We start from the raw sequence: 13,118 nt of genomic DNA on the forward strand, positions 1-13,118 counted from the left end.
AGGGAACTCCTTTAGACTGCGCGGGGTCAGATTTACCATGGAGACGGCCCACACGAAATGCCCCGCTCTGGGTTGTGTGTGTTGTGAGTGAGAGTGTGGGAATGTGAGGAGGTATCTGGTGTATTTATATAGAGTGACAGAAGTCCACAGAGTTGCTCATTGCTCACTGTACAGTACATGGGGAAGTGAATCATTTGTGGTCTGTGCTTTGGCTCAGATTGAATTAAACAGAGAGACGTGTTTGTTTTGGACTGTAGAAATAAAGAGGTCAAAGCGAGAATAGATTTTATTTTATGACAACAGAAACAGGAAGTGAAACTGACCTGCTGAGTCAGTCAGCGCACTCAGATATAACTATAGACTGTGTAAAGAAGTGGACTAAGTGCGTGTGACGTCACCCACAGCGTTCATCTCCGGTCAAATAAAGCTCACAGAGGCTAGCAGTTATAGGGGAGAATTTGGAGCAGAGTTACATATTAGGAATAGGAATTGATTTACAGACAAAATAGCAAAACATAAACATACTTAACAGGTTGATACTAACATTTTAAGACCAAAAAGAGGGGCCTGACAGCAGCAGTTACAGAGAAAGGGCAACGTTTCTTTTCTTTTTTTTTTTCATACAAAGTGAATTGGAGCCAAAGTTGATAGAGCTGGAAGTGCCTCACTTCCTATTTGTAACATGGCGGCTAGCGGATTAGCAGGTCCATTCATTTATACAGTCAGAACTGTAGGTTTTGTCACAAGCTCCTGGTTTAGTCACGATAAAGACTTGTTTCAGTCTTCATTTAGTCCTGGATTTAGTTGAAGTGTAGCATATCTGCAGGTGTGAAGGCACCTTTGTAGACACTTGGTACACCAAAAATTTAAAGAACAGGCAAACTGAATCTGTGTATCGTTCATTCATTCGTTTCAAACTATTTTCTTCATTATTTGTCTCCAAAACCAAAATGAAAAAAACGATTACCTGGTCTGGTCCAAGTCTGGTCCCCGTCTCAGTCCCAGTCTTGCCCCAGTCCCAGTTTCAATCACGGTCCTGTTTTAGTCCTGGTTCAGTCCTGGTTTAGACCTGGTTCAGTCCATATGCAGCACAAAAAGTTCGGCATTGCAGTTTAAGTCACAGAAACGGGAAAAGTCCGCTATTCGTTTTTTCCATTATTCATTTAAACACAAAATCGAAAACTGAAAAACAAATCATTATCCATTTTCTCATTTTGGTTCTCATAGTTGTTTTTTCATTTACTTTTTTTTGGTTTTATTTTGAAAAACGAATGATACACGGAGTAGTCAGAACTATAGGTTTTGTCACACTTGTCCTGGTTTAGTCATGAATTGAATAACTGAATAAAAGCAAGACAGATAAGTTTAAAATTTCACTGTGGAACTTTCCAACAAAAGCAATTACAGCTCCAAGGAAAGGTGCCAAACTGCTCATCGTCAGCTCTTCATTTCAACTCCCCCTTAGGATAAGTCTGACTCATTTAAACCAGTGTTTAATTTGTCAATTCAAAACATTTTCAACATCAATACAACAAAATAAGAGACCTGCCCACAAAATCAGACTCATATGCACTGTCTGTCACAAAAAATGGAAAGGTAATTCACACACACACACCTTATTTCACACCAGTCTGTTGCTATTTTTATTCCTACTTATTTAGAATGCATTATTACCATTTTTATATTTTTGACTCCTTGTTATTATATTATATTATACAGTGATGTGTGAGCTACTGTGTCCAAGTAATTTCCCTTGTGGATCACGTCTGTCTAAGTCTAAGTCTATATACAAAATTGATACCTTCAGTAAGAAAGTCAGAGTATACTGTAGTAAACCAAAGTCATTCCTGCACCCTTGTAGACGGCAATCAAAGAGGTTAATGATCAGTCTGACTCATTTGAACTCCATTTTATTGTTAGTCTGACTCAGTTGAGCTCGAGTTCAGCGTTGGTCTGACCCGCTCCTCTGACATCCCAAAGTCACTATCATCAAATCTGTCATTTTTACAGCTCCAAGGACAGACTGCTCACCTCCTCCCGGCGAATCTACAGAGCACAACGCGTAACCATGGAAACCAGAGGACCATTAACATCACATTTACCATTTAAATACAGAAATATGTCAAAATAGACAATGGTACTTATTTAAAAAGCCCATATTACACAATTTTTTTCTATACTATAGTGTCGTTTCCTCATCACAAACATACCTGGAGATGTGTTTTGTTTCATGCATGTTTAACACACAATTCCTGCATATTTACGCTGAGTTCTTCTCTCAAACTCGGCTTGACCTTGTGATGTCATGTGGTAATACAGGAAGTGCTCCACTGTGTTTTTAAACTCCACACATATTCACTAGAATCATTAGGATGATTTCAGCTCTGGAACGGCCAATCTCTACTGAACTAAAGGTAAAGAAGGAGCTGTTAACTTGAAAACTACCACTACATGACATCACAAGGTGGAAAAGAGCATTTGGAGCTTTGAAGATGTAGACAGACCTATAGTACAGGATTACTCAAACACAACTCCAGGTATGTTTTTGATCAGGTAGCATTATAACATGACTTGAACCTCATAAGAGTTACAATTTTGTGTAATACAGGACCTTTTCTTGGGTGTGATCAGCTGCCGAACTGTGTCCTCTGTAATGTTAATGTTTTGCTATGAATGTTCCATCATATTGCAGTCAACATACTATATATATCCATGGAAACAAGCAAGCGACAAAACTAGGCCAAGTTACAGGTCAGATCTGTGGAGAGGCGACTCCACTCTCATTAGGATTGCATGTTTATGAGAAAATTTTGAACAAGAACAGCATCTGTAATATACCGTATTTTTCGCACTATAAGGCGCACTTAAAGTCTTTTAATTTTCACAGAAATTGACAGTGCGTCTTATGTGTTAATTCTCGTGCTTATTGACCTTGCACCGATTTTATGTGGTACACGGCGCTCAAAAATCTCTCAAAATCTCAGTTTTTTCAGCGCTTATAGTTTATGCAAATGAGCCATGTAGCTTTAAGTTTCAATTCTGTAAAACGTAAACAAATGTGCGCAAACCTGCATTAAACACATTATTACTCAATGAATATTTGAGTCCTCCTCGTAGGAAATAAAAAAAAAAAAAAAAACGTTAAATTATCCACACACATTCACATTCATAATACACATTCAACAAGACAGGGCTAAGGGATCAGTCTCAAGTGTCGTCCATTTGTTTCTCTTAATGTGCCTTATAATCCGGTGAACCTTATGTATGAAAACAGACGAGAGAATTCAACATTATTGATACTGTGCCTTATAATCCGGTGCGCCTTATAGTCCAAAAAATACGGTAATAAACACAAGATAGATAAGTTTAATGTTACAATGTGGAACAACTCAACCGACTACAGCCGTACTTGAATTAGATAACTCAATGATCTAATACCGGAAGTGCTCCATTGTGTCTCGCAATACCTTCATTAGAATAATTAGGATGATTTCTCCACTGACCAAAAGGTGAATGGTCGCTGTTAACTTGAAAACTACCACTTCATGACATCACAAGGTGTAACAGAGCATTTTGAGGCTTGAAGATGTAAACAGACTAATAATAAAGAGTTACTCAAACATGTGTGAATGAAACAAAAACACAACTACAGGTATGTTTTTGAGGAGATTTTGCGTTATATAGGACCATGCAGATGTTATTGCTTTGACTAGAATGTTGCACAGTATGGCATTACATTTTTCTATCTTCATGGAGACCAAGCCAGATCAATTTACAGGCCAGATCTGTGGAGAGGCGACCCCGCTCACAGTCAGAATGCCTGTTTTTCTAGGTATTTTTAAGCTATAAACCTGAATAAATGTAAGGTAGAGCTGTTTAATGTCATACTTTGTGACATTCTATCCAAACATATCTTCTTCACTAATCAAATCAAGATTAGCATTTAGCGTAGAGCCATTTTAACTTATGTCGACATTAGTTTTCAGCGCGTGCCTCATGTGGTCTCACGATTCTGATTTGACTTGAAAGGAGCCGCTCACAGATTCCCAGATCATTTATTGAAACATGTTTGAGTGGATAACATCTCATTTCATTTCATCTGATCAGACACGGAGTTACAGAAGACGTCAAGCGGGATTCTCCCCATCAACATTATTGGATTTGACTTGAACACTTTTAAAACATACCATAACCACACTCACAGCGATTAGGGTCACACTGGTTTGGGTAATAAGGTGTTTTACAAGCAGCGATTAAACGCCACATGCCCACAGCTTTACACGGCTATTTCAAAGGGTCTTTATACATTACGGTACTTACATTTTTAACCTTTCAAGCTTTTCATAATGTGTCCTCATAAAAAACATGTCCTGCTTACAAATTTTGATGCTAGCAAAAATAATTCTTAGCGTTAAACTATTTCACTTTTCAATGCACTCTTCTGGCATTTAGGATTTTAATAAGTTAAGTAATATTCAATAACTGTATCCTGGCTAAGACCACAACCTCCTAGGAAAGAAAATTAGTGGGAAAAGGTTAAAGATGTGATGGAAATGGAAAGAGAAACGAGACATGCCGTTCACTCCCAAACAGAAGTCATTCAAGGATCTGGTAGAGCATCATCAACATCAGAAGAGAAGGTCGAGCAAGGTTGTGAAAAACTCTTGCAAAGCCCCAAGGAGAACAAGTTTGAAACCCAGATTCCTCTAATCCTTTAAGCAGTCTTCCTCTTTATATTTTATATTTTTGGTACCAAGTCCAAATTTATTTGTTTTTCCAAATTTTGCATTGAAGGCTGCACAGTCTTGGGTGAGTGTGTGCAGTAGATTTAAAGACACAAAATGTCTTCTCTTTGGGAGTGAATGGCTCTACCTGAAAACAGAACAAAAATATATATATATATATAATATATATATATATATATATATATATATATATATATATATATATATATATAATATATATATATATATATATATATATAAAATGTTGATCTGTTTCCATATCTGTGAAAATTTGAGGTTATTTCAAGAATTGCCAAAATTATTGACCAATTATGTCAAATTTTTGGGACACTCTGTATGGTAACAAAAAAACATTGTATTCCAATAGTAGTGGGTGTAGCTAGTCTACAAGAAAATACCAAAACAGTTGGTAGTGTGATTATGCAAAATTATGGATCTGGAAAAAAAACAAAAACTTAATTGTGTTCACTTTTGGGGGTTAATCATTATTTTGAATTGCCTTATCCATGATTAGGGTGATTTTTATTTCTGGTTTAGACTCATTTTAGAACATCTTCAGCTCGAAGCAAATGGTTGCAGAGGACCAATCGGGGAACATCTGATCATGAGGGCCAATCAGAGGACAGAACACAGGTGAGACGGCCAATCACAGGGAGAGTTTTGAGCAGTATATGTTTTAAGCCTTTTTTTTTTTTTTTTTGCCTAAAAATTTAATTGTCAGTTTTCTTAAGGAAATAAAATCTTCTAAAAAAATCTATTTGAACTTTGAATTTGATCAGTTTAATCGATCAATATAAATCCTAGTTTGTTTGTTTGTTAGCTGTTATAAGGGCTGTCAGATACAGTCTGGGTTTAGATCTGACAGTACTCGTTTTATTATATTGGCACTTGGTGTGAAAAGTTTGAGAACCATACTGTTTAATTAAAGCTATAAAGTGTCATTTCTCCACTTTTGTATTAGAATTTATAGTCAGTTCACATTTATGCAATACTACAACCCACACAAGACACACAGACGTACATTGAGGGAAATCTGGCTTGGGTCCTGGGAGTATGGTTGCCAAAAACATCAAAAATCAGATACTAATTGATACTACAACTACCATATTTTTTTTATTATAAGACTCAATTAAAATCCACAGTGTGCCTTATAATCTGGTGCGCCTTATGTATTAATTCTGACTGTGCTTACTGACCTCAAACCGATTTTATGTGGTACACAATGTCAAAATGTTTTAGTACGACTTTGGTAAACTACAAAGTTGCACCGCTTGATGGATTGTTGGAGCATTACAGCTATCATAGTCAGGAGCTTCGCAGAGTGAAGGGTTCTTTTAGCATGCGACTTCAGTCTGAACGGTAAAGGGAGTAAAGTATAGTTCTGCGTCGACGCAATACACACTGCCGCACTTGCCTTCGTTTTTCATTTATGGATCTGCATCAAGGTCTATGCGTCGCGAAGCAATTCATCGCCACAACACTATGAGGCTAGGATTTAAACCTGACGTTCGTGTTTACCAGGAGTTACCAGAGTCATTTGGAGCATCACCCACAGAAAAGAATCATCATCGCACATCCTATGTCACAGAAAGAACACATATATTCCACTGAGTCGTGTCCTTTAGTCCGTCAGAAGTTGACCGCATCAGCGCACAAGGAATGAGCTGTTTTTTTCAGCACTTATAGTTTATGTGCCATGTGGTTTTAAGTTTGGTAAACAAATGTGCTCAAAGTTGCATTAAACACATTATTACTCAATATATATTTGAGTCCTCTTCATAGGAAATAAAAAAAAAAAACTTATAATACACATTCACCCAGACAGGGAGGCCGGGCAAATTAATTGTGGATGCTTGGGCTAAAGTATAATTTAGCCAAAGCCTTATAATCTGGTGCACCTTATGTATGAAAATAGACAAGAGCATTCAACATTACTGATATTGTGCCTTATAATCTGGTGTGCCTTATAGTCCAAAAAATACGGTAGTATAGAAACTAGATACTCATTTGAGCAAGTATAAGCAGATATAAGCAGTGTTGGGAAGGTGACTTTTAAAATGTATTCCCCTACAGATTACAGATTACATACCCCAAAATGTAGTTTGTAACGTAATCCATTATATTACTTTAAGTGAGTAACGTAATCTGAATACTTTGGATTACTTGATTTGCTGTAGAGAAGCAAAGACGAGGATATCGGATATTTAAAAGACAATAAAAAGCCCAAACTTTACTTTAACCAAATTAAAAATATTACTGATTGAAGAGGAGGAAACACTGTCCGCATGGCATGGTTTAGTCCTGTTAAATCCTGTTTTAGACCTGGTTTAGTCCTGGTTTTAGTCCTGGTTTAGACCTGGTTTAGACCTGGTTTTAGTCCTGCTTTAGTCCTGGTTTAATCCTGGTTTAGTCCTGCTTTAGTCCTGGTTTAGTCCTGGTTTAGCCCTGATTTAGTCCTGGTTTAGACATAGTTTAGACCTGGTTTTAGACCTGGTTTAGACCAGGTTTAGTGTCCGGCAATGAGTGGAATTACCGAGAAAAAAACAAAACAAAAAAAGGATATAGCCCAAAATGTGAAAACAGGAAAATACTGCCATGTAATGCATTTACTTCAACCAAGTAACTGTAATCCAATTACTGCTCATTGAACCAGTAACTGTAACTGAATACAGTTACTCATAATTTGTACTCTGATTACATAACTCTGGTACATGTAATCTGTTACTCCCCAACACTGGCTATAAGACCACATGGGAATTGAAAAGAAAGTACTAGGAAAAAGTGTTTTTATTATCATCACGGTATCGGAATATTTAGTAATTATTAAGTCTATTCCTTAGTGTTGAAATCGCCTTTGAAATGTTTGTATTGTGACAACACTAACCAACAGTGATCATTCATTTTTCAGCTTTATCCTCAAATCCTTAAACAGAGCGGGAAAACCTACGTCAGCACACACACACACACACACACACACACACACACACACTCTGAGTCTCATGCATGGTTTGTTATGTATTTAATTAGCAGACGTGGATGAAGATGGCCAGGAGCTCTTTAATCAAGGCTCGTTAGCTCGTGTCTGCCCGTGTTAGGCGACGTGTCAGCGCTTCATTTACAGCTGCAGCTCCAGACCGTGAACTCCGGGGTTAAGCAAGCAGAGACGAGCTAATAATGCTAACGGCGCTAACATTGCTAACGATGCTAACGACGCTATCCCCGTGCAGTTATAACGGCATTAGAGGGCGGCATTTACGGCAAACGTGCTAATCAGATCCACTTAACAGCTATTCGATTAGAACGTAACATCATAATAAACTACAAGACGGGAGAATGGAGTTTGCATTGTGTTACTGTGGCTATCCGGTCTCAAAATCTCTTATTAAGGAGGTTGTGGGTTAGACTCCTGATCTCTATTCTGCACTGAAAGATTTTGTTGTTTTTCGTAATCAACTTGCATTTATAGAGTTAAAAAAAAAAAAAAAACTGAGACATGGTTGGTAGTAATAAAATTGTGAAACGAGAGTCAGTACAGTCATATTTTCTTTGTGTTTTTATCATTTTTAAGCAGTTTTTCTGTATTTTACCTAAACAAATGACAATGTATGCCTCTCTTTACTGTTGTCAGGGATCAAATTGGTCCAAAATAGTGACAATTGGGACATTTCTTGTATAAAACTGGGACAAATCAGTGGTTTTGGATAAATCTGATGGGACAGGGGACACAGGGCTCAAAACTGGGACTGTCCCGGGTAAATACGAACGTCTGGTCACACTAACATAAGGATCAGCCCTTAAAGTAGCACCTGCACGCACCAAACTTTCCAATCTTGTACTTAACAAGATTTTGACGAAATGCACAGAAGGACTTGTTGATAGTTAAGTTTTAACTTTAAAAAAAAATAAGGCAAAATGTGATTTTTTTGGGCAGATTTTCAGTCAGGTCTAGTTTATTCAAATACAAAACAAGATATCCAACATTTTTTTTGTGTCTAATATGTCAACAAAGGCTAAGTTCAGACTGCAGGGCTTAATGCTCAATTCGGATTTTTTTGTGAAATCAGATTTTTTCGCAAGGTTGTTCACACTTCCAACTAAATGTGAACAATGGAGGACACAACGACGTCACACGCAGCGAGCAACGCTGTGTTTATGGAAGTCGCCTAAACATGGACACTAGTATTGAGCACCTGGAGATCTTAAAGTTGTTGTCGTGCCAGAACATGTACAGCGTATTTGTTTTAAGGAGGAGATTGAGAAGGAGAAGGATGAGGTTTTTGGTCATGGCATTTTGTGGGGCAGTGGCACCAACGTTCATTAAAAAAAAAAAAAAAAAAAAGAATGTGTGGGTGCGGAGTCGCAGCCAAGAGTGGTGGGATTGATATGTACTTCGCTGCTTCACTTACACGGCGTTCAGAGACAATTTTCATATGTTGAGAAAAACGTTTGTGTACATTTGTAGTGTGTAGGTGGGGTGAATGTGACCTGGCCGTTCAGACTGAAGTCACATGTCAAAAGATCAGATATGTATCGGTTTTAGGAGCACATATCCAAGTGGCCTGGGTCGCATTTGATAAAATCGGATTTGTGTTGTTCAGACTGTCATTAAAAGATCAGATACAGAAGCAAAGGGGTGAAAAAATCTGATTTGGGTCACTTCAGGCTGCAGTCTGAACGTAGCCAAAAAGAAGTAAGAAATTGAAACATGGCTCTTACCATGTTTCTGTTTTGAATACCCAAAAACGGTAAATTTTGTCTAGGTTAGTACGCAGTCTTTTTTTTTTTTTTTTTGTACGTTGATATAAGTAAACTACAGAAGACATTTCAAACTGACCTTTCTAAAAAAAAAAATGTAATATTCACTGGCAGTAGTTTGTGGGTTAGACTCCAGATCTCTTGTAAGTGAGTGTAAGTGTGCATAGCCTCTCTATTGTACTGTGGCAGAGTGTTTATCCTAAAATGGAAGAAATTTGTTACAATCATGAACAGATCTAATTGGTAGAAAATGTAAAAATATAGTAAACATAATTAAAGCGGATTATTTTGTATCCAGAGCTGCTAAACTGGTCCATATTTAAAGCAGTGTAATGCTGCATTCAGATGAGCTGCAATAACAGCGGCAGATCTGTGTGAATCACTCCCAATTATCTCAACAGGACAAACAGGCCTCTCTGCAATCACAGGAAATCAGCGGACATGAAGAAGGGAGCAGAGGAGGGCTGCAGGGACAGGGACACGGAAGAAGAGGAGGAGAGAGAGGGGGCAGAGGAGAGCTGCGAAACTGAGAAAGGAGAGAGAGAGAAGTGAGAGAGAGAAGGGTGGTGAGAGAGAGAGAGACTGGGAAAGAGAGGGGGAGGACAGAGGAGAGACAGAGAAAGAGAGGGGGAGTGAGAGAGAGAGAGAGAGAGAAGGGAGGAGAAGAGAGAGAGACAGAGAAAGAGAGGGGAGGGGGGGCAGAGAGAGAGAGAGAGAAAGGGGGTGAGAGAGAGACAGAAAGAGAGGGACTGAAGAGAGAGGGGGAGTGAGAGACCAGGAAAGAGAGGAGAGAGGGGAGATAAGAAATTGAGAGGAGAGAGAGAGAGAGAGTGAGAAACAGAGAGGAGAGAGAGGGGGGGGGGACTGAGAGACAGAGAGGGGGGGGGGAGAGAGAGAGAGAGAGAGAGAGAGAAGGAAGTGAGAGACAGAAAGAGAGGAGAGAGAGGGGGGGGAGCAGAGAGAGAGAGAGAGGAGAGAGAGAGAGGAGAGAGGAGGAGGGTGAGGAGAGAGACAGAAAGAGAGGAGAGAGGGGGGCAGAGAGAGAGAAGAGAGGAGCAGAAGGAGGGGGGGGGTGAGAAAGAGATGGAAAGAGAGAGACTGGGGGGGGAGACCAGAAAAGAGAGGAGAAATGAGAAATTGAGAGAGGAGAGAGTGAGAGACAGAGGAGAGGAGAGGGCGGAGGACAGAGGAGAGATGAGAAACTGAGGGGGGGTGAGAGACAGAGAAAGACTGGAGAGAGAGAGAGGAGAGAGTGAAGGGGATAAGTGAGAGAGAAGAGAGAGAGGGAGGAGGACAGAGGAGACACGAGAAACTGAGACAGGAGCGAGAGAGGGGTAAGCGAGAGACAAAGAAAGAAGAGAGAGAGGGAGAGAGGGAGCAGCAAGAGAGGGAAGGAACAGAGGAGAGACAGAGAAAGGAGGAGGGGAAAGAGAGAAAGAAGAGACAGAGAGAGGAAAGAGGGAAAGAGAGAGAGCGAAAAAGGAGAGAGATGCGTATTTCTCAACTATATACATACATATAAAAAAAAAAAGAAGAATGTAGATCTGTTACAATCATTGACTGTATAAAGAAGTGGACTAAGAGAGTGTGACGTCACCCACAGAGTTTGGCTCCAGTCAAATGAAGCTCATGAGGATAGCGGTTATTTGGAGCTGAGTTCCATATTATGAAAATGAATTTATTTACAGATAAAATAGTGAAATAAAAACCGCAGTCTTCCACATCCACACAGTCTGAGCTCTTCCACATTCATATAGTCTGAGTTCTTCACATTCACACAGTGTGAGGAGTAATCCACAGTGACAGGACGCATATGTACAGAAATAGCCACAATCAGCACGAATCTGCAGCTCACAAATGGATCCAAATGACAGGAGGGAACACTTCGCCTTTTCGCCGCTCCTTAAGACGTAATGTATGTACTTTATACTCTCGATCCACTTTATACGTGGTCTCTGTGTACTGGCAGAAAGAGGCAGTGAACAAAATGATGCAAAAAGGGATTCTAGTCGGGCTGAACGACTTTGGAGAACAACATTTAAAGGTCATATATTTTCTGATCTATGTTATAATGTTGTTTCCTCATCACAAACAAACCTGGAGTTGTGTTTTGTTTCTTTCACACATGTAATATAGGACCTTGAACTGAAATGATTCCACTGTGCTTAGAGGGGGTCATTGATTTTGCTCGTTGTCTATACGGTGACGGCGGATCGGCCCAGATGCCCTGCAGTGCTCATCTCAAGCCTCTTTGACCTTGAGCCGTCCTCTCCATTGGGATGAGCATTAGCATCAGGTCCTCTCCTGCTCCTGACCTTTCACCTCGGGCTGTGTTTCACTTCTGCCCTTGAAAATCCAAAAATCGATGATACAATTATCTCCCAGACTCACTGCCCCCAAACTCAACTCTAATTTCCTTCATCCATCTCTTATTATTCTATTATAATATATTTACTTTACTTTACTCTAAATCAACTGTCACTTTGCTATAATGAATCTATTTGAATAATGCCCAGTTTTGCTCATTTTATAAGATTATCATATGTTTGTGAGCTATCTCCAAATAATTTCCCTTTTGGACCAACATTTCTATAGCTATGTTTACATTTGGATTTGGTCCTGGTTCAATCCAAGTTTAGTTGCAATCTCAACTAAACTCAAACTTAAACGTGCACCGTGTGGCAGTGCTTGTCTCCATTGCCTGAAATGATCCAGACAACAGCAATAATAAACTTGTCCCTCTGGCAATTAAACATGTTCTTATTGCTAATAAAATAGTTGTGCATGTGTCACTTGTCTGTCTCAATGGAGATAGAAAGATTTAATGGAGGAACATTCCAGGCAAAGTAATGACGTCTCCATGGAGACAAGCAGGCACCGAATCCCCACCAGAAAAATTACATAGCGCACCCAAATCCATGCAAATGTAAAACTCCTGTTGCATATTTTAAATGTAGTAAAATAGAAAGATGCAGAACATTATGGAGCTATTTGAAACCTGCGTGAAGTTGGCCGCCCATCAAACAAAAACCTACATAAAAACTATGCCAATCGTTTGTGCGTCATTTGTGCCATTTTGTGCTGCAAAAAGTTTCGATATTAATATTAGCAGTTTTATTTTCGGCCGATGACGTCATCCAGCCACTCAAAATATTAACAAAGCCACAAAGCAAGCAGAAAATTATACAAAACATTTGAATTTTGTTTGTGCTGTTTGTGCTGTGACAATTTTAATTTGTGTGAGTATATTTCTAAAATGATTCATTATTATTTTTGTGGAGATTATATGACGTCATTTCTGCTCATCTGACGGCAGCAGCTTTAGCAAAACTCCACAAAATTAGTGAAGATAAACAATCTCAGGCTGTGGAAAATCTATAGAGGCTTTGCACAGTCACGTGACCCCATGGCAACGGTACCTACACCGCCATGACACCGGGCACGATATCCCATTGACTTCAGCAGCACTGGAGAAACATGAGCAGGTTTTGTTGTGTATTTGGTTGTTCTAGATGCTCTGAAAGGGATAAAACGAATCATTTCTTCACTGTTCCTCAGGAAAAAAAACAAACAGGAACTATGGCTAGAGAACATAAACCGCAAAGAGATTTCCTATGG

The 13,118-nt window shown here is 39.1% G+C and overlaps 1 protein-coding gene across 1 annotated transcript in view; it reads right to left on the reverse strand.

Moving 5' to 3' along the window:
* syt3 (synaptotagmin III) overlaps positions 1–13,118 on the reverse strand; it is a 170,135-nt gene that overhangs the window by 89,747 nt on the left and 67,270 nt on the right. The gene's annotated exons all lie outside the window — the stretch shown is intronic.

This window comes from Boleophthalmus pectinirostris, unplaced genomic scaffold (assembly GCF_026225935.1).
Source record: "Boleophthalmus pectinirostris isolate CB_2022bp ecotype Guang Dong unplaced genomic scaffold, ASM2622593v1 HiC_scaffold_17, whole genome shotgun sequence".
Taxonomy (NCBI): domain Eukaryota; kingdom Metazoa; phylum Chordata; class Actinopteri; order Gobiiformes; family Gobiidae; genus Boleophthalmus; species Boleophthalmus pectinirostris.